Here is a 27,216-nt window from a genome sequence, read left to right as displayed (position 1 = left end):
AAAGGAACACAACATTGCAAATCTGCTATATCCCGTTATGAGAATAAAAAACAAAAGGGGGGTGGGAATGGTTACTAAATTCGTTCAGCGGCAGAGACCCACCCAGCTGTCACATCCCTGCAGCCAGAGCAGGCTTGGGTCCCAAGGCTTGACTTTCGTGGGCCTGAGGGACCTGGTGAGGATGTGCAGGCTAATGCAGCCCCATTGGAGATGTGCTGCCTGATCCCCACTCCAGGTGCCGAAATCTCCCGGGGCAGGGGAGCCAAGCTACAGCTAAACATGCCTGGGACACCCAAACGATGGTAGAACCTCTGGGTGGGAAGATGTTTGAAAAGTCACCTAACCTCCACATTTCCTGATGCTGTGATTTCCACCTGCAGCCTCTTTCCTTAAGGTCTCCCCACCGTGGGAAGACAATACCCTCAAAACCCGGTTTTCAAAAGCTTGGATTTTGTTCCCTGGATAAAGGTTACGGGGGGGAGAACTCAGACACAAGCCCTAGGGTGTTTGCACAGGCACAGGCCATCTAATTTCCAAGCAGGGACAGCACGTTTCCAAAGGCTCAGGTTCCCCCAGGTACACGAGCGGGGCTTAAGAAATGCTGCCGCCTTGTGGCCGCTTCCCGTAACAACAACCTGAAAACCGGTGCTCAGGGGCACTGCAATTCACAAGACCTGCTGGGCTGTAAATGACACCTGCCCTCGCTCAATATCTTGGGGTAAGTGTTCGAAAAGGATGTGAAAACAAGGCAGAACTGCAGGAAACGCAATCATCAGGTACGTGTTCCTGGCACGTTAAAGCACATAAAAAGCTGCTAATAGCACCAGTGACTGGGTTGGAAAAAAGGGGGTTTGGGCTTTTACCTGATGTATTAGGGAAAACGCCGAAGACCCTTTTTGGCCAATCTAATATCCGGTAATGCAAATCAACTCGACAAAGAGGTATCATCTCTCACCATTCAGAATGACCATCATCACCAACTCTAACAGCAAGAAATGCTGGAGGTGGTATGGAATAAAAAGCTAACCCTGCCCAGGTGATGGTGGGAAGGTAAATTGCTAACAGCCACTCTGGAGAAGAGTTTGGAGCTTCCTAAACATCTAAAATCTAGAGCTACAGAGGATCCAGCCATTCCACTCTGGGCCGTATATCCTGGGAAAGTCAGTATCGAAGGACACATGCACTGCGATATTTAGTGCAGCCCTCTTTTCAAGAGCATAGACTTGCAAGCAAACTAATTGTCCCAGAAAGGAACAATGGATAAAGAACTTGCGGTATATATGAAGAGTGGAATATTACTCAGCCAAGAAATGAAGGAAATGAGTCCATTTGCAGCACTCGGATGGACCTAGGTAGAATCATACTGGATGACAAACGTCCGAGAAAGAGAAATATCATACGATATCACTTATAGGCACAATCTAAAAATTGATACAAATGAACCAACTTCCATAACAGAAACACAGTCACAGATTTGGAAAGCAAACCTATGGCTACCAGTGGGGAAAGTCAGCGGGAGAGGCATCAACCTGGAGTTGGAAATTGGCATACATACCGTTACATACAGAAAATGATTAATGAGTAAGGACCTGCTTTTAGCACATAGAATTTGACTCAATGCACTGTAACGGACGAAAAGAATATGGAAGCTTGGTAGTAATCCGCACAAAAGTACCGAAAACTCTCTGCATAAGAGAAGCAAGTACGAGTTCACCAGAAAGGAACACAACATTGCAAATCTGCTATATCCCGTTATGAGAATAAAAAACAAAAGGGGGGTGGGAATGGTTACTAAATTCGTTCAGCGGCAGAGACCCACCCAGCTGTCACATGCCTGCAGCCAGAGCAGGCTTGGGTCCCAAGGCTTGACTTTCGTGGGCCTGAGGGACCTGGTGAGGATGTGCAGGCTAATGCAGCCCCATTGGAGATGTGCTGCCTGATCCCCACTCCAGGTGCTGAAATCTCCCGGGGCAGGGGAGCCAAGCTACAGCTAAACATGCCTGGGACACCCAAACGATGGTAGAACCTCTGGGTGGGAAGATGTTTGAAAAGTCACCTAACCTCCACATTTCCTGATGCTGTGATTTCCACCTGCAGCCTCTTTCCTTAAGGTCTCCCCACCGTGGGAAGACAATACCCTCAAAACCCGGTTTTCAAAAGCTTGGATTTTGTTCCCTGGATAAAGGTTACGGGGGGGAGAACTCAGACACAAGCCCTAGGGTGTTTGCACAGGCACAGGCCATCTAATTTCCAAGCAGGGACAGCACGTTTCCAAAGGCTCAGGTTCCCCCAGGTACACGAGCGGGGCTTAAGAAATGCTGCCGCCTTGTGGCCGCTTCCCGTAACAACAACCTGAAAACCGGTGCTCAGGGGCACTGCAATTCACAAGACCTGCTGGGCTGTAAATGACACCTGCCCTCGCTCAATATCTTGGGGTAAGTGTTCGAAAAGGATGTGAAAACAAGGCAGAACTGCAGGAAACGCAATCATCAGGTACGTGTTCCTGGCACGTTAAAGCACATAAAAAGCTGCTAATAGCACCAGTGACTGGGTTGGAAAAAAGGGGGTTTGGGCTTTTACCTGATGTATTAGGGAAAACGCCGAAGACCCTTTTTGGCCAATCTAATATCCGGTAATGCAAATCAACTCGACAAAGAGGTATCATCTCTCACCATTCAGAATGACCATCATCACCAACTCTAACAGCAAGAAATGCTGGAGGTGGCGTGGAAGAAAAAGCTAACCCTGCCCAGGTGATGGTGGGAAGGTAAATTGCTAACAGCCACTCTGGAGAAGAGTTTGGAGCTTCCTAAACATCTAAAATCTAGAGCTACAGAGGATCCAGCCATTCCACTCTGGGCCGTATATCCTGGGAAAGTCAGTATCGAAGGACACATGCACTGCGATATTTAGTGCAGCCCTCTTTTCAAGAGCATAGACTTGCAAGCAAACTAATTGTCCCAGAAAGGAACAATGGATAAAGAACTTGCGGTACATATGAAGAGTGGAATATTACTCAGCCAAGAAATGAAGGAAATGAGTCCATTTGCAGCACTCGGATGGACCTAGGTAGAATCATACTGGATGACAAACGTCCGAGAAAGAGAAATCTCATACGATATCACTTATAGGCACAATCTAAAAATTGATACAAATGAACTAACTTCCATAACAGAAACACAGTCACAGATTTGGAAAGCAAACCTATGGCTACCAGTGGGGAAAGTCAGCGGGAGAGGCATCAACCTGGAGTTGGAAATTGGCATACATACCGTTACATACAGAAAATGATTAATGAGTAAGGACCTGCTTTTAGCACATAGAATTTGACTCAATGCACTGTACCGGACGAAAAGAATATGGAAGCTTGGTAGTAATCCGCACAAAAGTACCGAAAACTCTCTGCATAAGAGAAGCAAGTACGAGTTCACCAGAAAGGAACACAACATTGCAAATCTGCTATATCCCGTTATGAGAATAAAAAACAAAAGGGGGGTGGGAATGGTTACTAAATTCGTTCAGCGGCAGAGACCCACCCAGCTGTCACATGCCTGCAGCCAGAGCAGGCTTGGGTCCCAAGGCTTGACTTTCGTGGGCCTGAGGGACCTGGTGAGGATGTGCAGGCTAATGCAGCCCCATTGGAGATGTGCTGCCTGATCCCCACTCCAGGTGCCGAAATCTCCCGGGGCAGGGGAGCCAAGCTACAGCTAAACATGCCTGGGACACCCAAACGATGGTAGAACCTCTGGGTGGGAAGATGTTTGAAAAGTCACCTAACCTCCACATTTCCTGATGCTGTGATTTCCACCTGCAGCCTCTTTCCTTAAGGTCTCCCCACCGTGGGAAGACAATACCCTCAAAACCCGGTTTTCAAAAGCTTGGATTTTGTTCCCTGGATAAAGGTTACGGGGGGGAGAACTCAGACACAAGCCCTAGGGTGTTTGCACAGGCACAGGCCATCTAATTTCCAAGCAGGGACAGCACGTTTCCAAAGGCTCAGGTTCCCCCAGGTACACGAGCGGGGCTTAAGAAATGCTGCCGCCTTGTGGCCGCTTCCCGTAACAACAACCTGAAAACCGGTGCTCAGGGGCACTGCAATTCACAAGACCTGCTGGGCTGTAAATGACACCTGCCCTCGCTCAATATCTTGGGGTAAGTGTTCGAAAAGGATGTGAAAACAAGGCAGAACTGCAGGAAACGCAATCATCAGGTACGTGTTCCTGGCACGTTAAAGCACATAAAAAGCTGCTAATAGCACCAGTGACTGGGTTGGAAAAAAGGGGGTTTGGGCTTTTACCTGATGTATTAGGGAAAACGCCGAAGACCCTTTTTGGCCAATCTAATATCCGGTAATGCAAATCAACTCGACAAAGAGGTATCATCTCTCACCATTCAGAATGACCATCATCACCAACTCTAACAGCAAGAAATGCTGGAGGTGGCGTGGAATAAAAAGCTAACCCTGCCCAGGTGATGGTGGGAAGGTAAATTGCTAACAGCCACTCTGGAGAAGAGTTTGGAGCTTCCTAAACATCTAAAATCTAGAGCTACAGAGGATCCAGCCATTCCACTCTGGGCCGTATATCCTGGGAAAGTCAGTATCGAAGGACACATGCACTGCGATATTTAGTGCAGCCCTCTTTTCAAGAGCATAGACTTGCAAGCAAACTAATTGTCCCAGAAAGGAACAATGGATAAAGAACTTGCGGTACATATGAAGAGCGGAATATTACTCAGCCAAGAAATGAAGGAAATGAGTCCATTTGCAGCACTCGGATGGACCTAGGTAGAATCATACTGGATGACAAACGTCCGAGAAAGAGAAATATCATACGATATCACTTATAGGCACAATCTAAAAATTGATACAAATGAACCAACTTCCATAACAGAAACACAGTCACAGATTTGGAAAGCAAACCTATGGCTACCAGTGGGGAAAGTCAGCGGGAGAGGCATCAACCTGGAGTTGGAAATTGGCATACATACCGTTACATACAGAAAATGATTAATGAGTAAGGACCTGCTTTTAGCACATAGAATTTGACTCAATGCACTGTACCGGACGAAAAGAATATGGAAGCTTGGTAGTAATCCGCACAAAAGTACCGAAAACTCTCTGCATAAGAGAAGCAAGTACGAGTTCACCAGAAAGGAACACAACATTGCAAATCTGCTATATCCCGTTATGAGAATAAAAAACAAAAGGGGGGTGGGAATGGTTACTAAATTCGTTCAGCGGCAGAGACCCACCCAGCTGTCACATCCCTGCAGCCAGAGCAGGCTTGGGTCCCAAGGCTTGACTTTCGTGGGCCTGAGGGACCTGGTGAGGATGTGCAGGCTAATGCAGCCCCATTGGAGATGTGCTGCCTGATCCCCACTCCAGGTGCCGAAATCTCCCGGGGCAGGGGAGCCAAGCTACAGCTAAACATGCCTGGGACACCCAAACGATGGTAGAACCTCTGGGTGGGAAGATGTTTGAAAAGTCACCTAACCTCCACATTTCCTGATGCTGTGATTTCCACCTGCAGCCTCTTTCCTTAAGGTCTCCCCACCGTGGGAAGACAATACCCTCAAAACCCGGTTTTCAAAAGCTTGGATTTTGTTCCCTGGATAAAGGTTACGGGGGGGAGAACTCAGACACAAGCCCTAGGGTGTTTGCACAGGCACAGGCCATCTAATTTCCAAGCAGGGACAGCACGTTTCCAAAGGCTCAGGTTCCCCCAGGTACACGAGCGGGGCTTAAGAAATGCTGCTGCCTTGTGGCCGCTTCCCGTAACAACAACCTGAAAACCGGTGCTCAGGGGCACTGCAATTCACAAGACCTGCTGGGCTGTAAATGACACCTGCCCTCGCTCAATATCTTGGGGTAAGTGTTCGAAAAGGATGTGAAAACAAGGCAGAACTGCAGGAAACGCAATCATCAGGTACGTGTTCCTGGCACGTTAAAGCACATAAAAAGCTGCTAATAGCACCAGTGACTGGGTTGGAAAAAAGGGGGTTTGGGCTTTTACCTGATGTATTAGGGAAAACGCCGAAGACCCTTTTTGGCCAATCTAATATCCGGTAATGCAAATCAACTCGACAAAGAGGTATCATCTCTCACCATTCAGAATGACCATCATCACCAACTCTAACAGCAAGAAATGCTGGAGGTGGCGTGGAATAAAAAGCTAACCCTGCCCAGGTGATGGTGGGAAGGTAAATTGCTAACAGCCACTCTGGAGAAGAGTTTGGAGCTTCCTAAACATCTAAAATCTAGAGCTACAGAGGATCCAGCCATTCCACTCTGGGCCGTATATCCTGGGAAAGTCAGTATCGAAGGACACATGCACTGCGATATTTAGTGCAGCCCTCTTTTCAAGAGCATAGACTTGCAAGCAAACTAATTGTCCCAGAAAGGAACAATGGATAAAGAACTTGCGGTACATATGAAGAGTGGAATATTACTCAGCCAAGAAATGAAGGAAATGAGTCCATTTTCAGCACTCGGATGGACCTAGGTAGAATCATACTGGATGACAAACGTCCGAGAAAGAGAAATATCATACGATATCACTTATAGGCACAATCTAAAAATTGATACAAATGAAACAACTTCCATAACAGAAACACAGTCACAGATTTGGAAAGCAAACCTATGGCTACCAGTGGGGAAAGTCAGCGGGAGAGGCATCAACCTGGAGTTGGAAATTGGCATACATACCGTTACATACAGAAAATGATTAATGAGTAAGGACCTGCTTTTAGCACATAGAATTTGACTCAATGCACTGTAACGGACGAAAAGAATATGGAAGCTTGGTAGTAATCCGCACAAAAGTACCGAAAACTCTCTGCATAAGAGAAGCAAGTACGAGTTCACCAGAAAGGAACACAACATTGCAAATCTGCTATATCCCGTTATGAGAATAAAAAACAAAAGGGGGGTGGGAATGGTTACTAAATTCGTTCAGCGGCAGAGACCCACCCAGCTGTCACATCCCTGCAGCCAGAGCAGGCTTGGGTCCCAAGGCTTGACTTTCGTGGGCCTGAGGGACCTGGTGAGGATGTGCAGGCTAATGCAGCCCCATTGGAGATGTGCTGCCTGATCCCCACTCCAGGTGCTGAAATCTCCCGGGGCAGGGGAGCCAAGCTACAGCTAAACATGCCTGGGACACCCAAACGATGGTAGAACCTCTGGGTGGGAAGATGTTTGAAAAGTCACCTAACCTCCACATTTCCTGATGCTGTGATTTCCACCTGCAGCCTCTTTCCTTAAGGTCTCCCCACCGTGGGAAGACAATACCCTCAAAACCCGGTTTTCAAAAGCTTGGATTTTGTTCCCTGGATAAAGGTTACGGGGGGGAGAACTCAGACACAAGCCCTAGGGTGTTTGCACAGGCACAGGCCATCTAATTTCCAAGCAGGGACAGCACGTTTCCAAAGGCTCAGGTTCCCCCAGGTACACGAGCGGGGCTTAAGAAATGCTGCCGCCTTGTGGCCGCTTCCCGTAACAACAACCTGAAAACCGGTGCTCAGGGGCACTGCAATTCACAAGACCTGCTGGGCTGTAAATGACACCTGCCCTCGCTCAATATCTTGGGGTAAGTGTTCGAAAAGGATGTGAAAACAAGGCAGAACTGCAGGAAACGCAATCATCAGGTACGTGTTCCTGGCACGTTAAAGCACATAAAAAGCTGCTAATAGCACCAGTGACTGGGTTGGAAAAAAGGGGCTTTGGGTTTTTACCTGATGTATTAGGGAAAACGCCGAAGACCCTTTTTGGCCAATCTAATATCCGGTAATGCAAATCAACTCGACAAAGAGGTATCATCTCTCACCATTCAGAATGACCATCATCACCAACTCTAACAGCAAGAAATGCTGGAGGTGGCGTGGAATAAAAAGCTAACCCTGCCCAGGTGATGGTGGGAAGGTAAATTGCTAACAGCCACTCTGGAGAAGAGTTTGGAGCTTCCTAAACATCTAAAATCTAGAGCTACAGAGGATCCAGCCATTCCACTCTGGGCCGCATATCCTGGGAAAGTCAGTATCGAAGGACACATGCACTGCGATATTTAGTGCAGCCCTCTTTTCAAGAGCATAGACTTGCAAGCAAACTAATTGTCCCAGAAAGGAACAATGGATAAAGAACTTGCGGTACATATGAAGAGTGGAATATTACTCAGCCAAGAAATGAAGGAAATGAGTCCATTTGCAGCACTCGGATGGACCTAGGTAGAATCATACTGGATGACAAACGTCCGAGAAAGAGAAATATCATACGATATCACTTATAGGCACAATCTAAAAATTGATACAAATGAACCAACTTCCATAACAGAAACACAGTCACAGATTTGGAAAGCAAACCTATGGCTACCAGTGGGGAAAGTCAGCGGGAGAGGCATCAACCTGGAGTTGGAAATTGGCATACCTACCGTTACATACAGAAAATGATTAATGAGTAAGGACCTGCTTTTAGCACATAGAATTTGACTCAATGCACTGTAACGGATGAAAAGAATATGGAAGCTTGGTAGTAATCCGCACAAAAGTACCGAAAACTCTCTGCATAAGAGAAGCAAGTACGAGTTCACCAGAAAGGAACACAACATTGCAAATCTGCTATATCCCGTTATGAGAATAAAAAACAAAAGGGGGGTGGGAATGGTTACTAAATTCGTTCAGCGGCAGAGACCCACCCAGCTGTCACATCCCTGCAGCCAGAGCAGGCTTGGGTCCCAAGGCTGGACTTTCGTGGGCCTGAGGGACCTGGTGAGGATGTGCAGGCTAATGCAGCCCCATTGGAGATGTGCTGCCTGATCCCCACTCCAGGTGCCAAAATCTCCCGGGGCAGGGGAGCCGAGCTACAGCTATTCATGCCTGGGACACCCAAAGGATGGTAGAACCTCTGGGCGGGAAGATGTTTGAAAAGTCACCTAACCTCCACATTTCCTGATGCTGTGATTCCCACCTGCAGCCTCTTTCCTTAAGGTCTCCCCACCGTGGGAAGACAATACCCTCAAAACCCGGTTTTCAACAGCTTGGATTTTGTTCCCTGGATGAAGGTTACGGGGGGGAGAACTCAGATACAAGCCCTAGGGTGTTTGCACAGGCACAGGCCATCTAATTTCCAAGCAGGGACAGGACTTTTCCAAAGGCTCCGGTTCCCCCAGGTACAGGAGTGGGGCTAAAGAAATGCTGCCGCCTTGTGGCCGCTTCCCGTAACAACAACCTGAAAACCTGTGCTCAGGGGCACTGCAAATTACATGGCCTGCAGTGCTGTAAAGAACATCTGACCTCGCTCAGTGTCTTGGGGTAGGTGATCGAAAAGGACGTGAAAACAAGGTTTAATTGCAGCAAATGCATTACAACAAGTAGGATTTACTGGCACATTAAAGCACGTAAAAACCTGCTTAATAGCACCAGTGACTCGGTTGGACAAACGGGGCATTCGGGTTTTTCCGGTGTGTATTACGGCAAACACCGAAGGCCCTTTTTGGCAATCGAATATTCCGGTAATGCAAATCAACTCGACAGAGAGGTATCACGTCGCATCATACAGAATGACCATCATCACCAAGTCTAAAAGCAAGAAATGCTGGAGGGGGCGAGGAAAAAAAGCTTACCCTGCCCAGATGATGATGGGAAGGTAAATTGTGAACAGCCACTCTGGAGAACAGTTTGGAGTTTCTTAAACCTCTAAAATCTACAGCTACAGAGGATCCGGAAATTCCACTGTGGAGCATATATCCTGGGAGAGCCAGTAATCAAAGGACACACGCACCCCAATATTAATGCAGCCCTGTTTTCAAGAGCATAGACTTGCAAGCAAACTAATTGTCCCAGAAAGGAACAATGGATAAAGTACTTGCGGTACATATGAACAATGGAGTATTACTCAGCCATGAAATGAAGGAAATGAGTCCATTTGCAGCACTCGGATGGACCTAGGTAGAATCATACTGGATGACAAACGTGCGAGAAAGAGAAATATCATACGATATCACTTATAGGCACAATCTAAAAATTGATACAAATGAACCAACTTCCATAACAGAAACACAGTCACAGATTTGGAAAGCAAACCTATGGCTACCAGTGGGGAAAGTCAGCGGGAGAGGCATCAACCTGGAGTTGGAAATTGGCATACATACCGTTACATACAGAAAACGATTAATGAATAAGGACCTGCTTTTAGCACATAGAATTTGACTCAATGCACTGTACCGGACGAAAAGAATATGGAAGCTTGGTAGTAATCCGCACAAAAGTACCGAAAACTCTCTGCATAAGAGAAGCAAGTACGAGTTCACCAGAAAGGAACACAACATTGCAAATCTGCTATATCCCGTTATGAGAATAAAAAACAAAAGGGGGGTGGGAATGGTTACTAAATTCGTTCAGCGGCAGAGACCCACCCAGCTGTCACATCCCTGCAGCCAGAGCAGGCTTGGGTCCCAAGGCTTGACTTTCGTGGGCCTGAGGGACCTGGTGAGGATGTGCAGGCTAATGCAGCCCCATTGGAGATGTGCTGCCTGATCCCCACTCCAGGTGCCGAAATCTCCCGGGGCAGGGGAGCCAAGCTACAGCTAAACATGCCTGGGACACCCAAACGATGGTAGAACCTCTGGGTGGGAAGATGTTTGAAAAGTCACCTAACCTCCACATTTCCTGATGCTGTGATTTCCACCTGCAGCCTCTTTCCTTAAGGTCTCCCCACCGTGGGAAGACAATACCCTCAAAACCCGGTTTTCAAAAGCTTGGATTTTGTTCCCTGGATAAAGGTTACGGGGGGGAGAACTCAGACACAAGCCCTAGGGTGTTTGCACAGGCACAGGCCATCTAATTTCCAAGCAGGGACAGCACGTTTCCAAAGGCTCAGGTTCCCCCAGGTACACGAGCGGGGCTTAAGAAATGCTGCTGCCTTGTGGCCGCTTCCCGTAACAACAACCTGAAAACCGGTGCTCAGGGGCACTGCAATTCACAAGACCTGCTGGGCTGTAAATGACACCTGCCCTCGCTCAATATCTTGGGGTAAGTGTTCGAAAAGGATGTGAAAACAAGGCAGAACTGCAGGAAACGCAATCATCAGGTACGTGTTCCTGGCACGTTAAAGCACATAAAAAGCTGCTAATAGCACCAGTGACTGGGTTGGAAAAAAGGGGGTTTGGGCTTTTACCTGATGTATTAGGGAAAACGCCGAAGACCCTTTTTGGCCAATCTAATATCCGGTAATGCAAATCAACTCGACAAAGAGGTATCATCTCTCACCATTCAGAATGACCATCATCACCAACTCTAACAGCAAGAAATGCTGGAGGTGGCGTGGAATAAAAAGCTAACCCTGCCCAGGTGATGGTGGGAAGGTAAATTGCTAACAGCCACTCTGGAGAAGAGTTTGGAGCTTCCTAAACATCTAAAATCTAGAGCTACAGAGGATCCAGCCATTCCACTCTGGGCCGTATATCCTGGGAAAGTCAGTATCGAAGGACACATGCACTGCGATATTTAGTGCAGCCCTCTTTTCAAGAGCATAGACTTGCAAGCAAACTAATTGTCCCAGAAAGGAACAATGGATAAAGAACTTGCGGTACATATGAAGAGTGGAATATTACTCAGCCAAGAAATGAAGGAAATGAGTCCATTTTCAGCACTCGGATGGACCTAGGTAGAATCATACTGGATGACAAACGTCCGAGAAAGAGAAATATCATACGATATCACTTATAGGCACAATCTAAAAATTGATACAAATGAAACAACTTCCATAACAGAAACACAGTCACAGATTTGGAAAGCAAACCTATGGCTACCAGTGGGGAAAGTCAGCGGGAGAGGCATCAACCTGGAGTTGGAAATTGGCATACATACCGTTACATACAGAAAATGATTAATGAGTAAGGACCTGCTTTTAGCACATAGAATTTGACTCAATGCACTGTAACGGACGAAAAGAATATGGAAGCTTGGTAGTAATCCGCACAAAAGTACCGAAAACTCTCTGCATAAGAGAAGCAAGTACGAGTTCACCAGAAAGGAACACAACATTGCAAATCTGCTATATCCCGTTATGAGAATAAAAAACAAAAGGGGGGTGGGAATGGTTACTAAATTCGTTCAGCGGCAGAGACCCACCCAGCTGTCACATCCCTGCAGCCAGAGCAGGCTTGGGTCCCAAGGCTTGACTTTCGTGGGCCTGAGGGACCTGGTGAGGATGTGCAGGCTAATGCAGCCCCATTGGAGATGTGCTGCCTGATCCCCACTCCAGGTGCCGAAATCTCCCGGGGCAGGGGAGCCAAGCTACAGCTAAACATGCCTGGGACACCCAAACGATGGTAGAACCTCTGGGTGGGAAGATGTTTGAAAAGTCACCTAACCTCCACATTTCCTGATGCTGTGATTTCCACCTGCAGCCTCTTTCCTTAAGGTCTCCCCACCGTGGGAAGACAATACCCTCAAAACCCGGTTTTCAAAAGCTTGGATTTTGTTCCCTGGATAAAGGTTACGGGGGGGAGAACTCAGACACAAGCCCTAGGGTGTTTGCACAGGCACAGGCCATCTAATTTCCAAGCAGGGACAGCACGTTTCCAAAGGCTCAGGTTCCCCCAGGTACACGAGCGGGGCTTAAGAAATGCTGCCGCCTTGTGGCCGCTTCCCGTAACAACAACCTGAAAACCGGTGCTCAGGGGCACTGCAATTCACAAGACCTGCTGGGCTGTAAATGACACCTGCCCTCGCTCAATATCTTGGGGTAAGTGTTCGAAAAGGATGTGAAAACAAGGCAGAACTGCAGGAAACGCAATCATCAGGTACGTGTTCCTGGCACGTTAAAGCACATAAAAAGCTGCTAATAGCACCAGTGACTGGGTTGGAAAAAAGGGGCTTTGGGTTTTTACCTGATGTATTAGGGAAAACGCCGAAGACCCTTTTTGGCCAATCTAATATCCGGTAATGCAAATCAACTCGACAAAGAGGTATCATCTCTCACCATTCAGAATGACCATCATCACCAACTCTAACAGCAAGAAATGCTGGAGGTGGCGTGGAATAAAAAGCTAACCCTGCCCAGGTGATGGTGGGAAGGTAAATTGCTAACAGCCACTCTGGAGAAGAGTTTGGAGCTTCCTAAACATCTAAAATCTAGAGCTACAGAGGATCCAGCCATTCCACTCTGGGCCGCATATCCTGGGAAAGTCAGTATCGAAGGACACATGCACTGCGATATTTAGTGCAGCCCTCTTTTCAAGAGCATAGACTTGCAAGCAAACTAATTGTCCCAGAAAGGAACAATGGATAAAGAACTTGCGGTACATATGAAGAGTGGAATATTACTCAGCCAAGAAATGAAGGAAATGAGTCCATTTGCAGCACTCGGATGGACCTAGGTAGAATCATACTGGATGACAAACGTCCGAGAAAGAGAAATATCATACGATATCACTTATAGGCACAATCTAAAAATTGATACAAATGAACCAACTTCCATAACAGAAACACAGTCACAGATTTGGAAAGCAAACCTATGGCTACCAGTGGGGAAAGTCAGCGGGAGAGGCATCAACCTGGAGTTGGAAATTGGCATACCTACCGTTACATACAGAAAATGATTAATGAGTAAGGACCTGCTTTTAGCACATAGAATTTGACTCAATGCACTGTAACGGATGAAAAGAATATGGAAGCTTGGTAGTAATCCGCACAAAAGTACCGAAAACTCTCTGCATAAGAGAAGCAAGTACGAGTTCACCAGAAAGGAACACAACATTGCAAATCTGCTATATCCCGTTATGAGAATAAAAAACAAAAGGGGGGTGGGAATGGTTACTAAATTCGTTCAGCGGCAGAGACCCACCCAGCTGTCACATCCCTGCAGCCAGAGCAGGCTTGGGTCCCAAGGCTTGACTTTCGTGGGCCTGAGGGACCTGGTGAGGATGTGCAGGCTAATGCAGCCCCATTGGAGATGTGCTGCCTGATCCCCACTCCAGGTGCCAAAATCTCCCGGGGCAGGGGAGCCGAGCTACAGCTATTCATGCCTGGGACACCCAAAGGATGGTAGAACCTCTGGGCGGGAAGATGTTTGAAAAGTCACCTAACCTCCACATTTCCTGATGCTGTGATTCCCACCTGCAGCCTCTTTCCTTAAGGTCTCCCCACCGTGGGAAGACAATACCCTCAAAACCCGGTTTTCAACAGCTTGGATTTTGTTCCCTGGATGAAGGTTACGGGGGGGAGAACTCAGATACAAGCCCTAGGGTGTTTGCACAGGCACAGGCCATCTAATTTCCAAGCAGGGACAGGACTTTTCCAAAGGCTCCGGTTCCCCCAGGTACAGGAGTGGGGCTAAAGAAATGCTGCCGCCTTGTGGCCGCTTCCCGTAACAACAACCTGAAAACCTGTGCTCAGGGGCACTGCAAATTACATGGCCTGCAGTGCTGTAAAGAACATCTGACCTCGCTCAGTGTCTTGGGGTAGGTGATCGAAAAGGACGTGAAAACAAGGTTTAATTGCAGCAAATGCATTACAACAAGTAGGATTTACTGGCACATTAAAGCACGTAAAAACCTGCTTAATAGCACCAGTGACTCGGTTGGACAAACGGGGCATTCGGGTTTTTCCGGTGTGTATTACGGCAAACACCGAAGGCCCTTTTTGGCAATCGAATATTCCGGTAATGCAAATCAACTCGACAGAGAGGTATCACGTCGCATCATACAGAATGACCATCATCACCAAGTCTAAAAGCAAGAAATGCTGGAGGGGGCGAGGAAAAAAAGCTTACCCTGCCCAGATGATGATGGGAAGGTAAATTGTGAACAGCCACTCTGGAGAACAGTTTGGAGTTTCTTAAACCTCTAAAATCTACAGCTACAGAGGATCCGGAAATTCCACTGTGGAGCATATATCCTGGGAGAGCCAGTAATCAAAGGACACACGCACCCCAATATTAATGCAGCCCTGTTTTCAAGAGCATAGACTTGCAAGCAAACTAATTGTCCCAGAAAGGAACAATGGATAAAGTACTTGCGGTACATATGAACAATGGAGTATTACTCAGCCATGAAATGAAGGAAATGAGTCCATTTGCAGCACTCGGATGGACCTAGGTAGAATCATACTGGATGACAAACGTGCGAGAAAGAGAAATATCATACGATATCACTTATAGGCACAATCTAAAAATTGATACAAATGAACCAACTTCCATAACAGAAACACAGTCACAGATTTGGAAAGCAAACCTATGGCTACCAGTGGGGAAAGTCAGCGGGAGAGGCATCAACCTGGAGTTGGAAATTGGCATACATACCGTTACATACAGAAAACGATTAATGAATAAGGACCTGCTTTTAGCACATAGAATTTGACTCAATGCACTGTACCGGACGAAAAGAATATGGAAGCTTGGTAGTAATCCGCACAAAAGTACCGAAAACTCTCTGCATAAGAGAAGCAAGTACGAGTTCACCAGAAAGGAACACAACATTGCAAATCTGCTATATCCCGTTATGAGAATAAAAAACAAAAGGGGGGTGGGAATGGTTACTAAATTCGTTCAGCGGCAGAGACCCACCCAGCTGTCACATCCCTGCAGCCAGAGCAGGCTTGGGTCCCAAGGCTTGACTTTCGTGGGCCTGAGGGACCTGGTGAGGATGTGCAGGCTAATGCAGCCCCATTGGAGATGTGCTGCCTGATCCCCACTCCAGGTGCTGAAATCTCCCGGGGCAGGGGAGCCAAGCTACAGCTAAACATGCCTGGGACACCCAAACGATGGTAGAACCTCTGGGTGGGAAGATGTTTGAAAAGTCACCTAACCTCCACATTTCCTGATGCTGTGATTTCCACCTGCAGCCTCTTTCCTTAAGGTCTCCCCACCGTGGGAAGACAATACCCTCAAAACCCGGTTTTCAAAAGCTTGGATTTTGTTCCCTGGATAAAGGTTACGGGGGGGAGAACTCAGACACAAGCCCTAGGGTGTTTGCACAGGCACAGGCCATCTAATTTCCAAGCAGGGACAGCACGTTTCCAAAGGCTCAGGTTCCCCCAGGTACACGAGCGGGGCTTAAGAAATGCTGCCGCCTTGTGGCCGCTTCCCGTAACAACAACCTGAAAACCGGTGCTCAGGGGCACTGCAATTCACAAGACCTGCTGGGCTGTAAATGACACCTGCCCTCGCTCAATATCTTGGGGTAAGTGTTCGAAAAGGATGTGAAAACAAGGCAGAACTGCAGGAAACGCAATCATCAGGTACGTGTTCCTGGCACGTTAAAGCACATAAAAAGCTGCTAATAGCACCAGTGACTGGGTTGGAAAAAAGGGGGTTTGGGTTTTTACCTGATGTATTAGGGAAAACGCCGAAGACCCTTTTTGGCCAATCTAATATCCGGTAATGCAAATCAACTCGACAAAGAGGTATCATCTCTCACCATTCAGAATGACCATCATCACCAACTCTAACAGCAAGAAATGCTGGAGGTGGCGTGGAATAAAAAGCTAACCCTGCCCAGGTGATGGTGGGAAGGTAAATTGCTAACAGCCACTCTGGAGAAGAGTTTGGAGCTTCCTAAACATCTAAAATCTAGAGCTACAGAGGATCCAGCCATTCCACTCTGGGCCGTATATCCTGGGAAAGTCAGTATCGAAGGACACATGCACTGCGATATTTAGTGCAGCCCTCTTTTCAAGAGCATAGACTTGCAAGCAAACTAATTGTCCCAGAAAGGAACAATGGATAAAGAACTTGCGGTACATATGAAGAGTGGAATATTACTCAGCCAAGAAATGAAGGAAATGAGTCCATTTGCAGCACTCGGATGGACCTAGGTAGAATCATACTGGATGACAAACGTCCGAGAAAGAGAAATCTCATACGATATCACTTATAGGCACAATCTAAAAATTGATACAAATGAACCAACTTCCATAACAGAAACACAGTCACAGATTTGGAAAGCAAACCTATGGCTACCAGTGGGGAAAGTCAGCGGGAGAGGCATCAACCTGGAGTTGGAAATTGGCATACATACCGTTACATACAGAAAATGATTAATGAGTAAGGACCTGCTTTTAGCACATAGAATTTGACTCAATGCACTGTACCGGACGAAAAGAATATGGAAGCTTGGTAGTAATCCGCACAAAAGTACCGAAAACTCTCTGCATAAGAGAAGCAAGTACGAGTTCACCAGAAAGGAACACAACATTGCAAATCTGCTATATCCCGTTATGAGAATAAAAAACAAAAGGGGGGTGGGAATGGTTACTAAATTCGTTCAGCGGCAGAGACCCACCCAGCTGTCACATCCCTGCAGCCAGAGCAGGCTTGGGTCCCAAGGCTTGACTTTCGTGGGCCTGAGGGACCTGGTGAGGATGTGCAGGCTAATGCAGCCCCATTGGAGATGTGCTGCCTGATCCCCACTCCAGGTGCCGAAATCTCCCGGGGCAGGGGAGCCAAGCTACAGCTAAACATGCCTGGGACACCCAAACGATGGTAGAACCTCTGGGTGGGAAGATGTTTGAAAAGTCACCTAACCTCCACATTTCCTGATGCTGTGATTTCCACCTGCAGCCTCTTTCCTTAAGGTCTCCCCACCGTGGGAAGACAATACCCTCAAAACCCGGTTTTCAAAAGCTTGGATTTTGTTCCCTGGATAAAGGTTACGGTGGGGAGAACTCAGACACAAGCCCTAGGGTGTTTGCACAGGCACAGGCCATCTAATTTCCAAGCAGGGACAGCACGTTTCCAAAGGCTCAGGTTCCCCCAGGTACACGAGCGGGGCTTAAGAAATGCTGCCGCCTTGTGGCCGCTTCCCGTAACAACAACCTGAAAACCGGTGCTCAGGGGCACTGCAATTCACAAGACCTGCTGGGCTGTAAATGACACCTGCCCTCGCTCAATATCTTGGGGTAAGTGTTCGAAAAGGATGTGAAAACAAGGCAGAACTGCAGGAAACGCAATCATCAGGTACGTGTTCCTGGCACGTTAAAGCACATAAAAAGCTGCTAATAGCACCAGTGACTGGGTTGGAAAAAAGGGGGTTTGGGCTTTTACCTGATGTATTAGGGAAAACGCCGAAGACACTTTTTGGCCAATCTAATATCCGGTAATGCAAATCAACTCGACAAAGAGGTATCATCTCTCACCATTCAGAATGACCATCATCACCAACTCTAACAGCAAGAAATGCTGGAGGTGGCGTGGAATAAAAAGCTAACCCTGCCCAGGTGATGGTGGGAAGGTAAATTGCTAACAGCCACTCTGGAGAAGAGTTTGGAGCTTCCTAAACATCTAAAATCTAGAGCTACAGAGGATCCAGCCATTCCACTCTGGGCCGTATATCCTGGGAAAGTCAGTATCGAAGGACACATGCACTGCGATATTTAGTGCAGCCCTCTTTTCAAGAGCATAGACTTGCAAGCAAACTAATTGTCCCAGAAAGGAACAATGGATAAAGAACTTGCGGTACATATGAAGAGTGGAATATTACTCAGCCAAGAAATGAAGGAAATGAGTCCATTTGCAGCACTCGGATGGACCTAGGTAGAATCATACTGGATGACAAACGTCCGAGAAAGAGAAATATCATACGATATCACTTATAGGCACAATCTAAAAATTGATACAAATGAACCAACTTCCATAACAGAAACACAGTCACAGATTTGGAAAGCAAACCTATGGCTACCAGTGGGGAAAGTCAGCGGGAGAGGCATCAACCTGGAGTTGGAAATTGGCATACATACCGTTACATACAGAAAATGATTAATGAGTAAGGACCTGCTTTTAGCACATAGAATTTGACTCAATGCACTGTACCGGACGAAAAGAATATGGAAGCTTGGTAGTAATCCGCACAAAAGTACCGAAAACTCTCTGCATAAGAGAAGCAAGTACGAGTTCACCAGAAAGGAACACAACATTGCAAATCTGCTATATCCCGTTATGAGAATAAAAAACAAAAGGGGGGTGGGAATGGTTACTAAATTCGTTCAGCGGCAGAGACCCACCCAGCTGTCACATCCCTGCAGCCAGAGCAGGCTTGGGTCCCAAGGCTTGACTTTCGTGGGCCTGAGGGACCTGGTGAGGATGTGCAGGCTAATGCAGCCCCATTGGAGATGTGCTGCCTGATCCCCACTCCAGGTGCCGAAATCTCCCGGGGCAGGGGAGCCAAGCTACAGCTAAACATGCCTGGGACACCCAAACGATGGTAGAACCTCTGGGTGGGAAGATGTTTGAAAAGTCACCTAACCTCCACATTTCCTGATGCTGTGATTTCCACCTGCAGCCTCTTTCCTTAAGGTCTCCCCACCGTGGGAAGACAATACCCTCAAAACCCGGTTTTCAAAAGCTTGGATTTTGTTCCCTGGATAAAGGTTACGGGGGGGAGAACTCAGACACAAGCCCTAGGGTGTTTGCACAGGCACAGGCCATCTAATTTCCAAGCAGGGACAGCACGTTTCCAAAGGCTCAGGTTCCCCCAGGTACACGAGCGGGGCTTAAGAAATGCTGCCGCCTTGTGGCCGCTTCCCGTAACAACAACCTGAAAACCGGTGCTCAGGGGCACTGCAATTCACAAGACCTGCTGGGCTGTAAATGACACCTGCCCTCGCTCAATATCTTGGGGTAAGTGTTCGAAAAGGATGTGAAAACAAGGCAGAACTGCAGGAAACGCAATCATCAGGTACGTGTTCCTGGCACGTTAAAGCACATAAAAAGCTGCTAATAGCACCAGTGACTGGGTTGGAAAAAAGGGGGTTTGGGCTTTTACCTGATGTATTAGGGAAAACGCCGAAGACCCTTTTTGGCCAATCTAATATCCGGTAATGCAAATCAACTCGACAAAGAGGTATCATCTCTCACCATTCAGAATGACCATCATCACCAACTCTAACAGCAAGAAATGCTGGAGGTGGTGTGGAATAAAAAGCTAACCCTGCCCAGGTGATGGTGGGAAGGTAAATTGCTAACAGCCACTCTGGAGAAGAGTTTGGAGCTTCCTAAACATCTAAAATCTAGAGCTACAGAGGATCCAGCCATTCCACTCTGGGCCGTATATCCTGGGAAAGTCAGTATCGAAGGACACATGCACTGCGATATTTAGTGCAGCCCTCTTTTCAAGAGCATAGACTTGCAAGCAAACTAATTGTCCCAGAAAGGAACAATGGATAAAGTACTTGCGGTATATATGAAGAGTGGAATATTACTCAGCCAAGAAATGAAGGAAATGAGTCCATTTGCAGCACTCGGATGGACCTAGGTAGAATCATACTGGATGACAAACGTCCGAGAAAGAGAAATATCATACGATATCACTTATAGGCACAATCTAAAAATTGATACAAATGAACCAACTTCCATAACAGAAACACAGTCACAGATTTGGAAAGCAAACCTATGGCTACCAGTGGGGAAAGTCAGCGGGAGAGGCATCAACCTGGAGTTGGAAATTGGCATACATACCGTTACATACAGAAAATGATTAATGAGTAAGGACCTGCTTTTAGCACATAGAATTTGACTCAATGCACTGTACCGGACGAAAAGAATATGGAAGCTTGGTAGTAATCCGCACAAAAGTACCGAAAACTCTCTGCATAAGAGAAGCAAGTACGAGTTCACCAGAAAGGAACACAACATTGCAAATCTGCTATATCCCGTTATGAGAATAAAAAACAAAAGGGGGGTGGGAATGGTTACTAAATTCGTTCAGCGGCAGAGACCCACCCAGCTGTCACATGCCTGCAGCCAGAGCAGGCTTGGGTCCCAAGGCTTGACTTTCGTGGGCCTGAGGGACCTGGTGAGGATGTGCAGGCTAATGCAGCCCCATTGGAGATGTGCTGCCTGATCCCCACTCCAGGTGCTGAAATCTCCCGGGGCAGGGGAGCCAAGCTACAGCTAAACATGCCTGGGACACCCAAACGATGGTAGAACCTCTGGGTGGGAAGATGTTTGAAAAGTCACCTAACCTCCACATTTCCTGATGCTGTGATTTCCACCTGCAGCCTCTTTCCTTAAGGTCTCCCCACCGTGGGAAGACAATACCCTCAAAACCCGGTTTTCAAAAGCTTGGATTTTGTTCCCTGGATAAAGGTTACGGGGGGGAGAACTCAGACACAAGCCCTAGGGTGTTTGCACAGGCACAGGCCATCTAATTTCCAAGCAGGGACAGCACGTTTCCAAAGGCTCAGGTTCCCCCAGGTACACGAGCGGGGCTTAAGAAATGCTGCCGCCTTGTGGCCGCTTCCCGTAACAACAACCTGAAAACCGGTGCTCAGGGGCACTGCAATTCACAAGACCTGCTGGGCTGTAAATGACACCTGCCCTCGCTCAATATCTTGGGGTAAGTGTTCGAAAAGGATGTGAAAACAAGGCAGAACTGCAGGAAACGCAATCATCAGGTACGTGTTCCTGGCACGTTAAAGCACATAAAAAGCTGCTAATAGCACCAGTGACTGGGTTGGAAAAAAGGGGGTTTGGGCTTTTACCTGATGTATTAGGGAAAACGCCGAAGACCCTTTTTGGCCAATCTAATATCCGGTAATGCAAATCAACTCGACAAAGAGGTATCATCTCTCACCATTCAGAATGACCATCATCACCAACTCTAACAGCAAGAAATGCTGGAGGTGGCGTGGAAGAAAAAGCTAACCCTGCCCAGGTGATGGTGGGAAGGTAAATTGCTAACAGCCACTCTGGAGAAGAGTTTGGAGCTTCCTAAACATCTAAAATCTAGAGCTACAGAGGATCCAGCCATTCCACTCTGGGCCGTATATCCTGGGAAAGTCAGTATCGAAGGACACATGCACTGCGATATTTAGTGCAGCCCTCTTTTCAAGAGCATAGACTTGCAAGCAAACTAATTGTCCCAGAAAGGAACAATGGATAAAGAACTTGCGGTACATATGAAGAGTGGAATATTACTCAGCCAAGAAATGAAGGAAATGAGTCCATTTGCAGCACTCGGATGGACCTAGGTAGAATCATACTGGATGACAAACGTCCGAGAAAGAGAAATCTCATACGATATCACTTATAGGCACAATCTAAAAATTGATACAAATGAACTAACTTCCATAACAGAAACACAGTCACAGATTTGGAAAGCAAACCTATGGCTACCAGTGGGGAAAGTCAGCGGGAGAGGCATCAACCTGGAGTTGGAAATTGGCATACATACCGTTACATACAGAAAATGATTAATGAGTAAGGACCTGCTTTTAGCACATAGAATTTGACTCAATGCACTGTACCGGACGAAAAGAATATGGAAGCTTGGTAGTAATCCGCACAAAAGTACCGAAAACTCTCTGCATAAGAGAAGCAAGTACGAGTTCACCAGAAAGGAACACAACATTGCAAATCTGCTATATCCCGTTATGAGAATAAAAAACAAAAGGGGGGTGGGAATGGTTACTAAATTCGTTCAGCGGCAGAGACCCACCCAGCTGTCACATCCCTGCAGCCAGAGCAGGCTTGGGTCCCAAGGCTTGACTTTCGTGGGCCTGAGGGACCTGGTGAGGATGTGCAGGCTAATGCAGCCCCATTGGAGATGTGCTGCCTGATCCCCACTCCAGGTGCTGAAATCTCCCGGGGCAGGGGAGCCAAGCTACAGCTAAACATGCCTGGGACACCCAAACGATGGTAGAACCTCTGGGTGGGAAGATGTTTGAAAAGTCACCTAACCTCCACATTTCCTGATGCTGTGATTTCCACCTGCAGCCTCTTTCCTTAAGGTCTCCCCACCGTGGGAAGACAATACCCTCAAAACCCGGTTTTCAAAAGCTTGGATTTTGTTCCCTGGATAAAGGTTACGGGGGGGAGAACTCAGACACAAGCCCTAGGGTGTTTGCACAGGCACAGGCCATCTAATTTCCAAGCAGGGACAGCACGTTTCCAAAGGCTCAGGTTCCCCCAGGTACACGAGCGGGGCTTAAGAAATGCTGCCGCCTTGTGGCCGCTTCCCGTAACAACAACCTGAAAACCGGTGCTCAGGGGCACTGCAATTCACAAGACCTGCTGGGCTGTAAATGACACCTGCCCTCGCTCAATATCTTGGGGTAAGTGTTCGAAAAGGATGTGAAAACAAGGCAGAACTGCAGGAAACGCAATCATCAGGTACGTGTTCCTGGCACGTTAAAGCACATAAAAAGCTGCTAATAGCACCAGTGACTGGGTTGGAAAAAAGGGGCTTTGGGTTTTTACCTGATGTATTAGGGAAAACGCCGAAGACCCTTTTTGGCCAATCTAATATCCGGTAATGCAAATCAACTCGACAAAGAGGTATCATCTCTCACCATTCAGAATGACCATCATCACCAACTCTAACAGCAAGAAATGCTGGAGGTGGCGTGGAATAAAAAGCTAACCCTGCCCAGGTGATGGTGGGAAGGTAAATTGCTAACAGCCACTCTGGAGAAGAGTTTGGAGCTTCCTAAACATCTAAAATCTAGAGCTACAGAGGATCCAGCCATTCCACTCTGGGCCGTATATCCTGGGAAAGTCAGTATCGAAGGACACATGCACTGCGATATTTAGTGCAGCCCTCTTTTCAAGAGCATAGATTTGCAAGCAAACTAATTGTCCCAGAAAGGAACAATGGATAAAGAACTTGCGGTACATATGAAGAGTGGAATATTACTCAGCCAAGAAATGAAGGAAATGAGTCCATTTGCAGCACTCGGATGGACCTAGGTAGAATCATACTGGATGACAAACGTCCGAGAAAGAGAAATCTCATACGATATCACTTATAGGCACAATCTAAAAATTGATACAAATGAACCAACTTCCATAACAGAAACACAGTCACAGATTTGGAAAGCAAACCTATGGCTACCAGTGGGGAAAGTCAGCGGGAGAGGCATCAACCTGGAGTTGGAAATTGGCATACATACCGTTACATACAGAAAATGATTAATGAGTAAGGACCTGCTTTTAGCACATAGAATTTGACTCAATGCACTGTACCGGACGAAAAGAATATGGAAGCTTGGTAGTAATCCGCACAAAAGTACCGAAAACTCTCTGCATAAGAGAAGCAAGTACGGGCTTCCCTGGTGGCGCAGTGGTTGAGAGTCTGCCTGCTAATGCAGGGGACACGGGTTCGAGCCCTGGTCTGGGAAGATCCCACATGCCGCTGGAGCAGCTGGGCCCGTGAGCCACAACTACTGAGCCTGCGCGTCTGGAGCCTGTGCCCCGCAACGGGAGGGGCCGCGATAGTGAAAGGCCCGCGCACCGCGATGAAGAGCGGTCCCCGCACCGCGATGAAGAGTGGCCCCCACTTGCCGTAGCCGGAGAAAGCCCTCGCACGAACCGAAGACCCAACACAGCCAAAAATAAATAAATAAATAAAGTAGCTATTAAAAAAATAAATAAATAAATAAAAAATAAAAAAAAATAAATTTACCATCTTAACCATTTAAAAAAAAAAAAAAAAAAAAAAAAAAAAAGAGAAGCAAGTACGAGTTCACCAGAAAGGAACACAACATTGCAAATCTGCTATATCCCGTTATGAGAATAAAAAACAAAAGGGGGGTGGGAATGGTTACTAAATTCGTTCAGCGGCAGAGACCCACCCAGCTGTCACATGCCTGCAGCCAGAGCAGGCTTGGGTCCCAAGGCTTGACTTTCGTGGGCCTGAGGGACCTGGTGAGGATGTGCAGGCTAATGCAGCCCCATTGGAGATGTGCTGCCTGATCCCCACTCCAGGTGCTGAAATCTCCCGGGGCAGGGGAGCCAAGCTACAGCTAAACATGCCTGGGACACCCAAACGATGGTAGAACCTCTGGGTGGGAAGATGTTTGAAAAGTCACCTAACCTCCACATTTCCTGATGCTGTGATTTCCACCTGCAGCCTCTTTCCTTAAGGTCTCCCCACCGTGGGAAGACAATACCCTCAAAACCCGGTTTTCAAAAGCTTGGATTTTGTTCCCTGGATAAAGGTTACGGGGGGGAGAACTCAGACACAAGCCCTAGGGTGTTTGCACAGGCACAGGCCATCTAATTTCCAAGCAGGGACAGCACGTTTCCAAAGGCTCAGGTTCCCCCAGGTACACGAGCGGGGCTTAAGAAATGCTGCCGCCTTGTGGCCGCTTCCCGTAACAACAACCTGAAAACCGGTGCTCAGGGGCACTGCAATTCACAAGACCTGCTGGGCTGTAAATGACACCTGCCCTCGCTCAATATCTTGGGGTAAGTGTTCGAAAAGGATGTGAAAACAAGGCAGAACTGCAGGAAACGCAATCATCAGGTACGTGTTCCTGGCACGTTAAAGCACATAAAAAGCTGCTAATAGCACCAGTGACTGGGTTGGAAAAAAGGGGGTTTGGGTTTCTACCTGATGTATTAGGGAAAACGCCGAAGACCCTTTTTGGCCAATCTAATATCCGGTAATGCAAATCAACTCGACAAAGAGGTATCATCTCTCACCATTCAGAATGACCATCATCACCAACTCTAACAGCAAGAAATGCTGGAGGTGGCGTGGAATAAAAAGCTAACCCTGCCCAGGTGATGGTGGGAAGGTAAATTGCTAACAGCCACTCTGGAGAAGAGTTTGGAGCTTCCTAAACATCTAAAATCTAGAGCTACAGAGGATCCAGCCATTCCACTCTGGGCCGTATATCCTGGGAAAGTCAGTATCGAAGGACACATGCACTGCGATATTTAGTGCAGCCCTCTTTTCAAGAGCATAGACTTGCAAGCAAACTAATTGTCCCAGAAAGGAACAATGGATAAAGAACTTGCGGTACATATGAAGAGTGGAATATTACTCAGCCAAGAAATGAAGGAAATGAGTCCATTTGCAGCACTCGGATGGACCTAGGTAGAATCATACTGGATGACAAACGTCCGAGAAAGAGAAATCTCATACGATATCACTTATAGGCACAATCTAAAAATTGATACAAATGAACCAACTTCCATAACAGAAACACAGTCACAGATTTGGAAAGCAAACCTATGGCTACCAGTGGGGAAAGTCAGCGGGAGAGGCATCAACCTGGAGTTGGAAATTGGCATACATACCGTTACATACAGAAAATGATTAATGAGTAAGGACCTGCTTTTAGCACATAGAATTTGACTCAATGCACTGTACCGGACGAAAAGAATATGGAAGCTTGGTAGTAATCCGCACAAAAGTACCGAAAACTCTCTGCATAAGAGAAGCAAGTACGAGTTCACCAGAAAGGAACACAACATTGCAAATCTGCTATATCCCGTTATGAGAATAAAAAACAAAAGGGGGGTGGGAATGGTTACTAAATTCGTTCAGCGGCAGAGACCCACCCAGCTGTCACATCCCTGCAGCCAGAGCAGGCTTGGGTCCCAAGGCTTGACTTTCGTGGGCCTGAGGGACCTGGTGAGGATGTGCAGGCTAATGCAGCCCCATTGGAGATGTGCTGCCTGATCCCCACTCCAGGTGCTGAAATCTCCCGGGGCAGGGGAGCCAAGCTACAGCTAAACATGCCTGGGACACCCAAACGATGGTAGAACCTCTGGGTGGGAAGATGTTTGACAAGTCACCTAACCTCCACATTTCCCGATGCTGTGATTTCCACATGCAGCCTCTTTCCTTAAGGTCTCCCCACCGTGGGAAGACAATACCCTCAAAACCCGGTTTTCAAAAGCTTGGATTTTGTTCCCTGGATAAAGGTTACGGGGGGGAGAACTCAGACACAAGCCCTAGGGTGTTTGCACAGGCACAGGCCATCTAATTTCCAAGCAGGGACAGCACGTTTCCAAAGGCTCAGGTTCCCCCAGGTACACGAGCGGGGCTTAAGAAATGCTGCCGCCTTGTGGCCGCTTCCCGTAACAACAACCTGAAAACCGGTGCTCAGGGGCACTGCAATTCACAAGACCTGCTGGGCTGTAAATGACACCTGCCCTCGCTCAATATCTTGGGGTAAGTGTTCGAAAAGGATGTGAAAACAAGGCAGAACTGCAGGAAACGCAATCATCAGGTACGTGTTCCTGGCACGTTAAAGCACATAAAAAGCTGCTAATAGCACCAGTGACTGGGTTGGAAAAACGGGGCTTTGGGTTTTTACCTGATGTATTAGGGAAAACGCCGAAGACCCTTTTTGGCCAATCTAATATCCGGTAATGCAAATCAACTCGACACAGAGGTATCATCTCTCACCATTCAGAATGACCATCATCACCAACTCTAACAGCAAGAAATGCTGGAGGTGGCGTGGAATAAAAAGCTAACCCTGCCCAGGTGA

Source organism: Balaenoptera acutorostrata, chromosome 7 (assembly GCF_949987535.1).
Source record: "Balaenoptera acutorostrata chromosome 7, mBalAcu1.1, whole genome shotgun sequence".
Lineage (NCBI taxonomy): Eukaryota > Metazoa > Chordata > Mammalia > Artiodactyla > Balaenopteridae > Balaenoptera > Balaenoptera acutorostrata.
The sequence above is the reverse complement of the archived record's forward strand: the minus strand, read 5'-3'. Positions refer to the sequence as shown.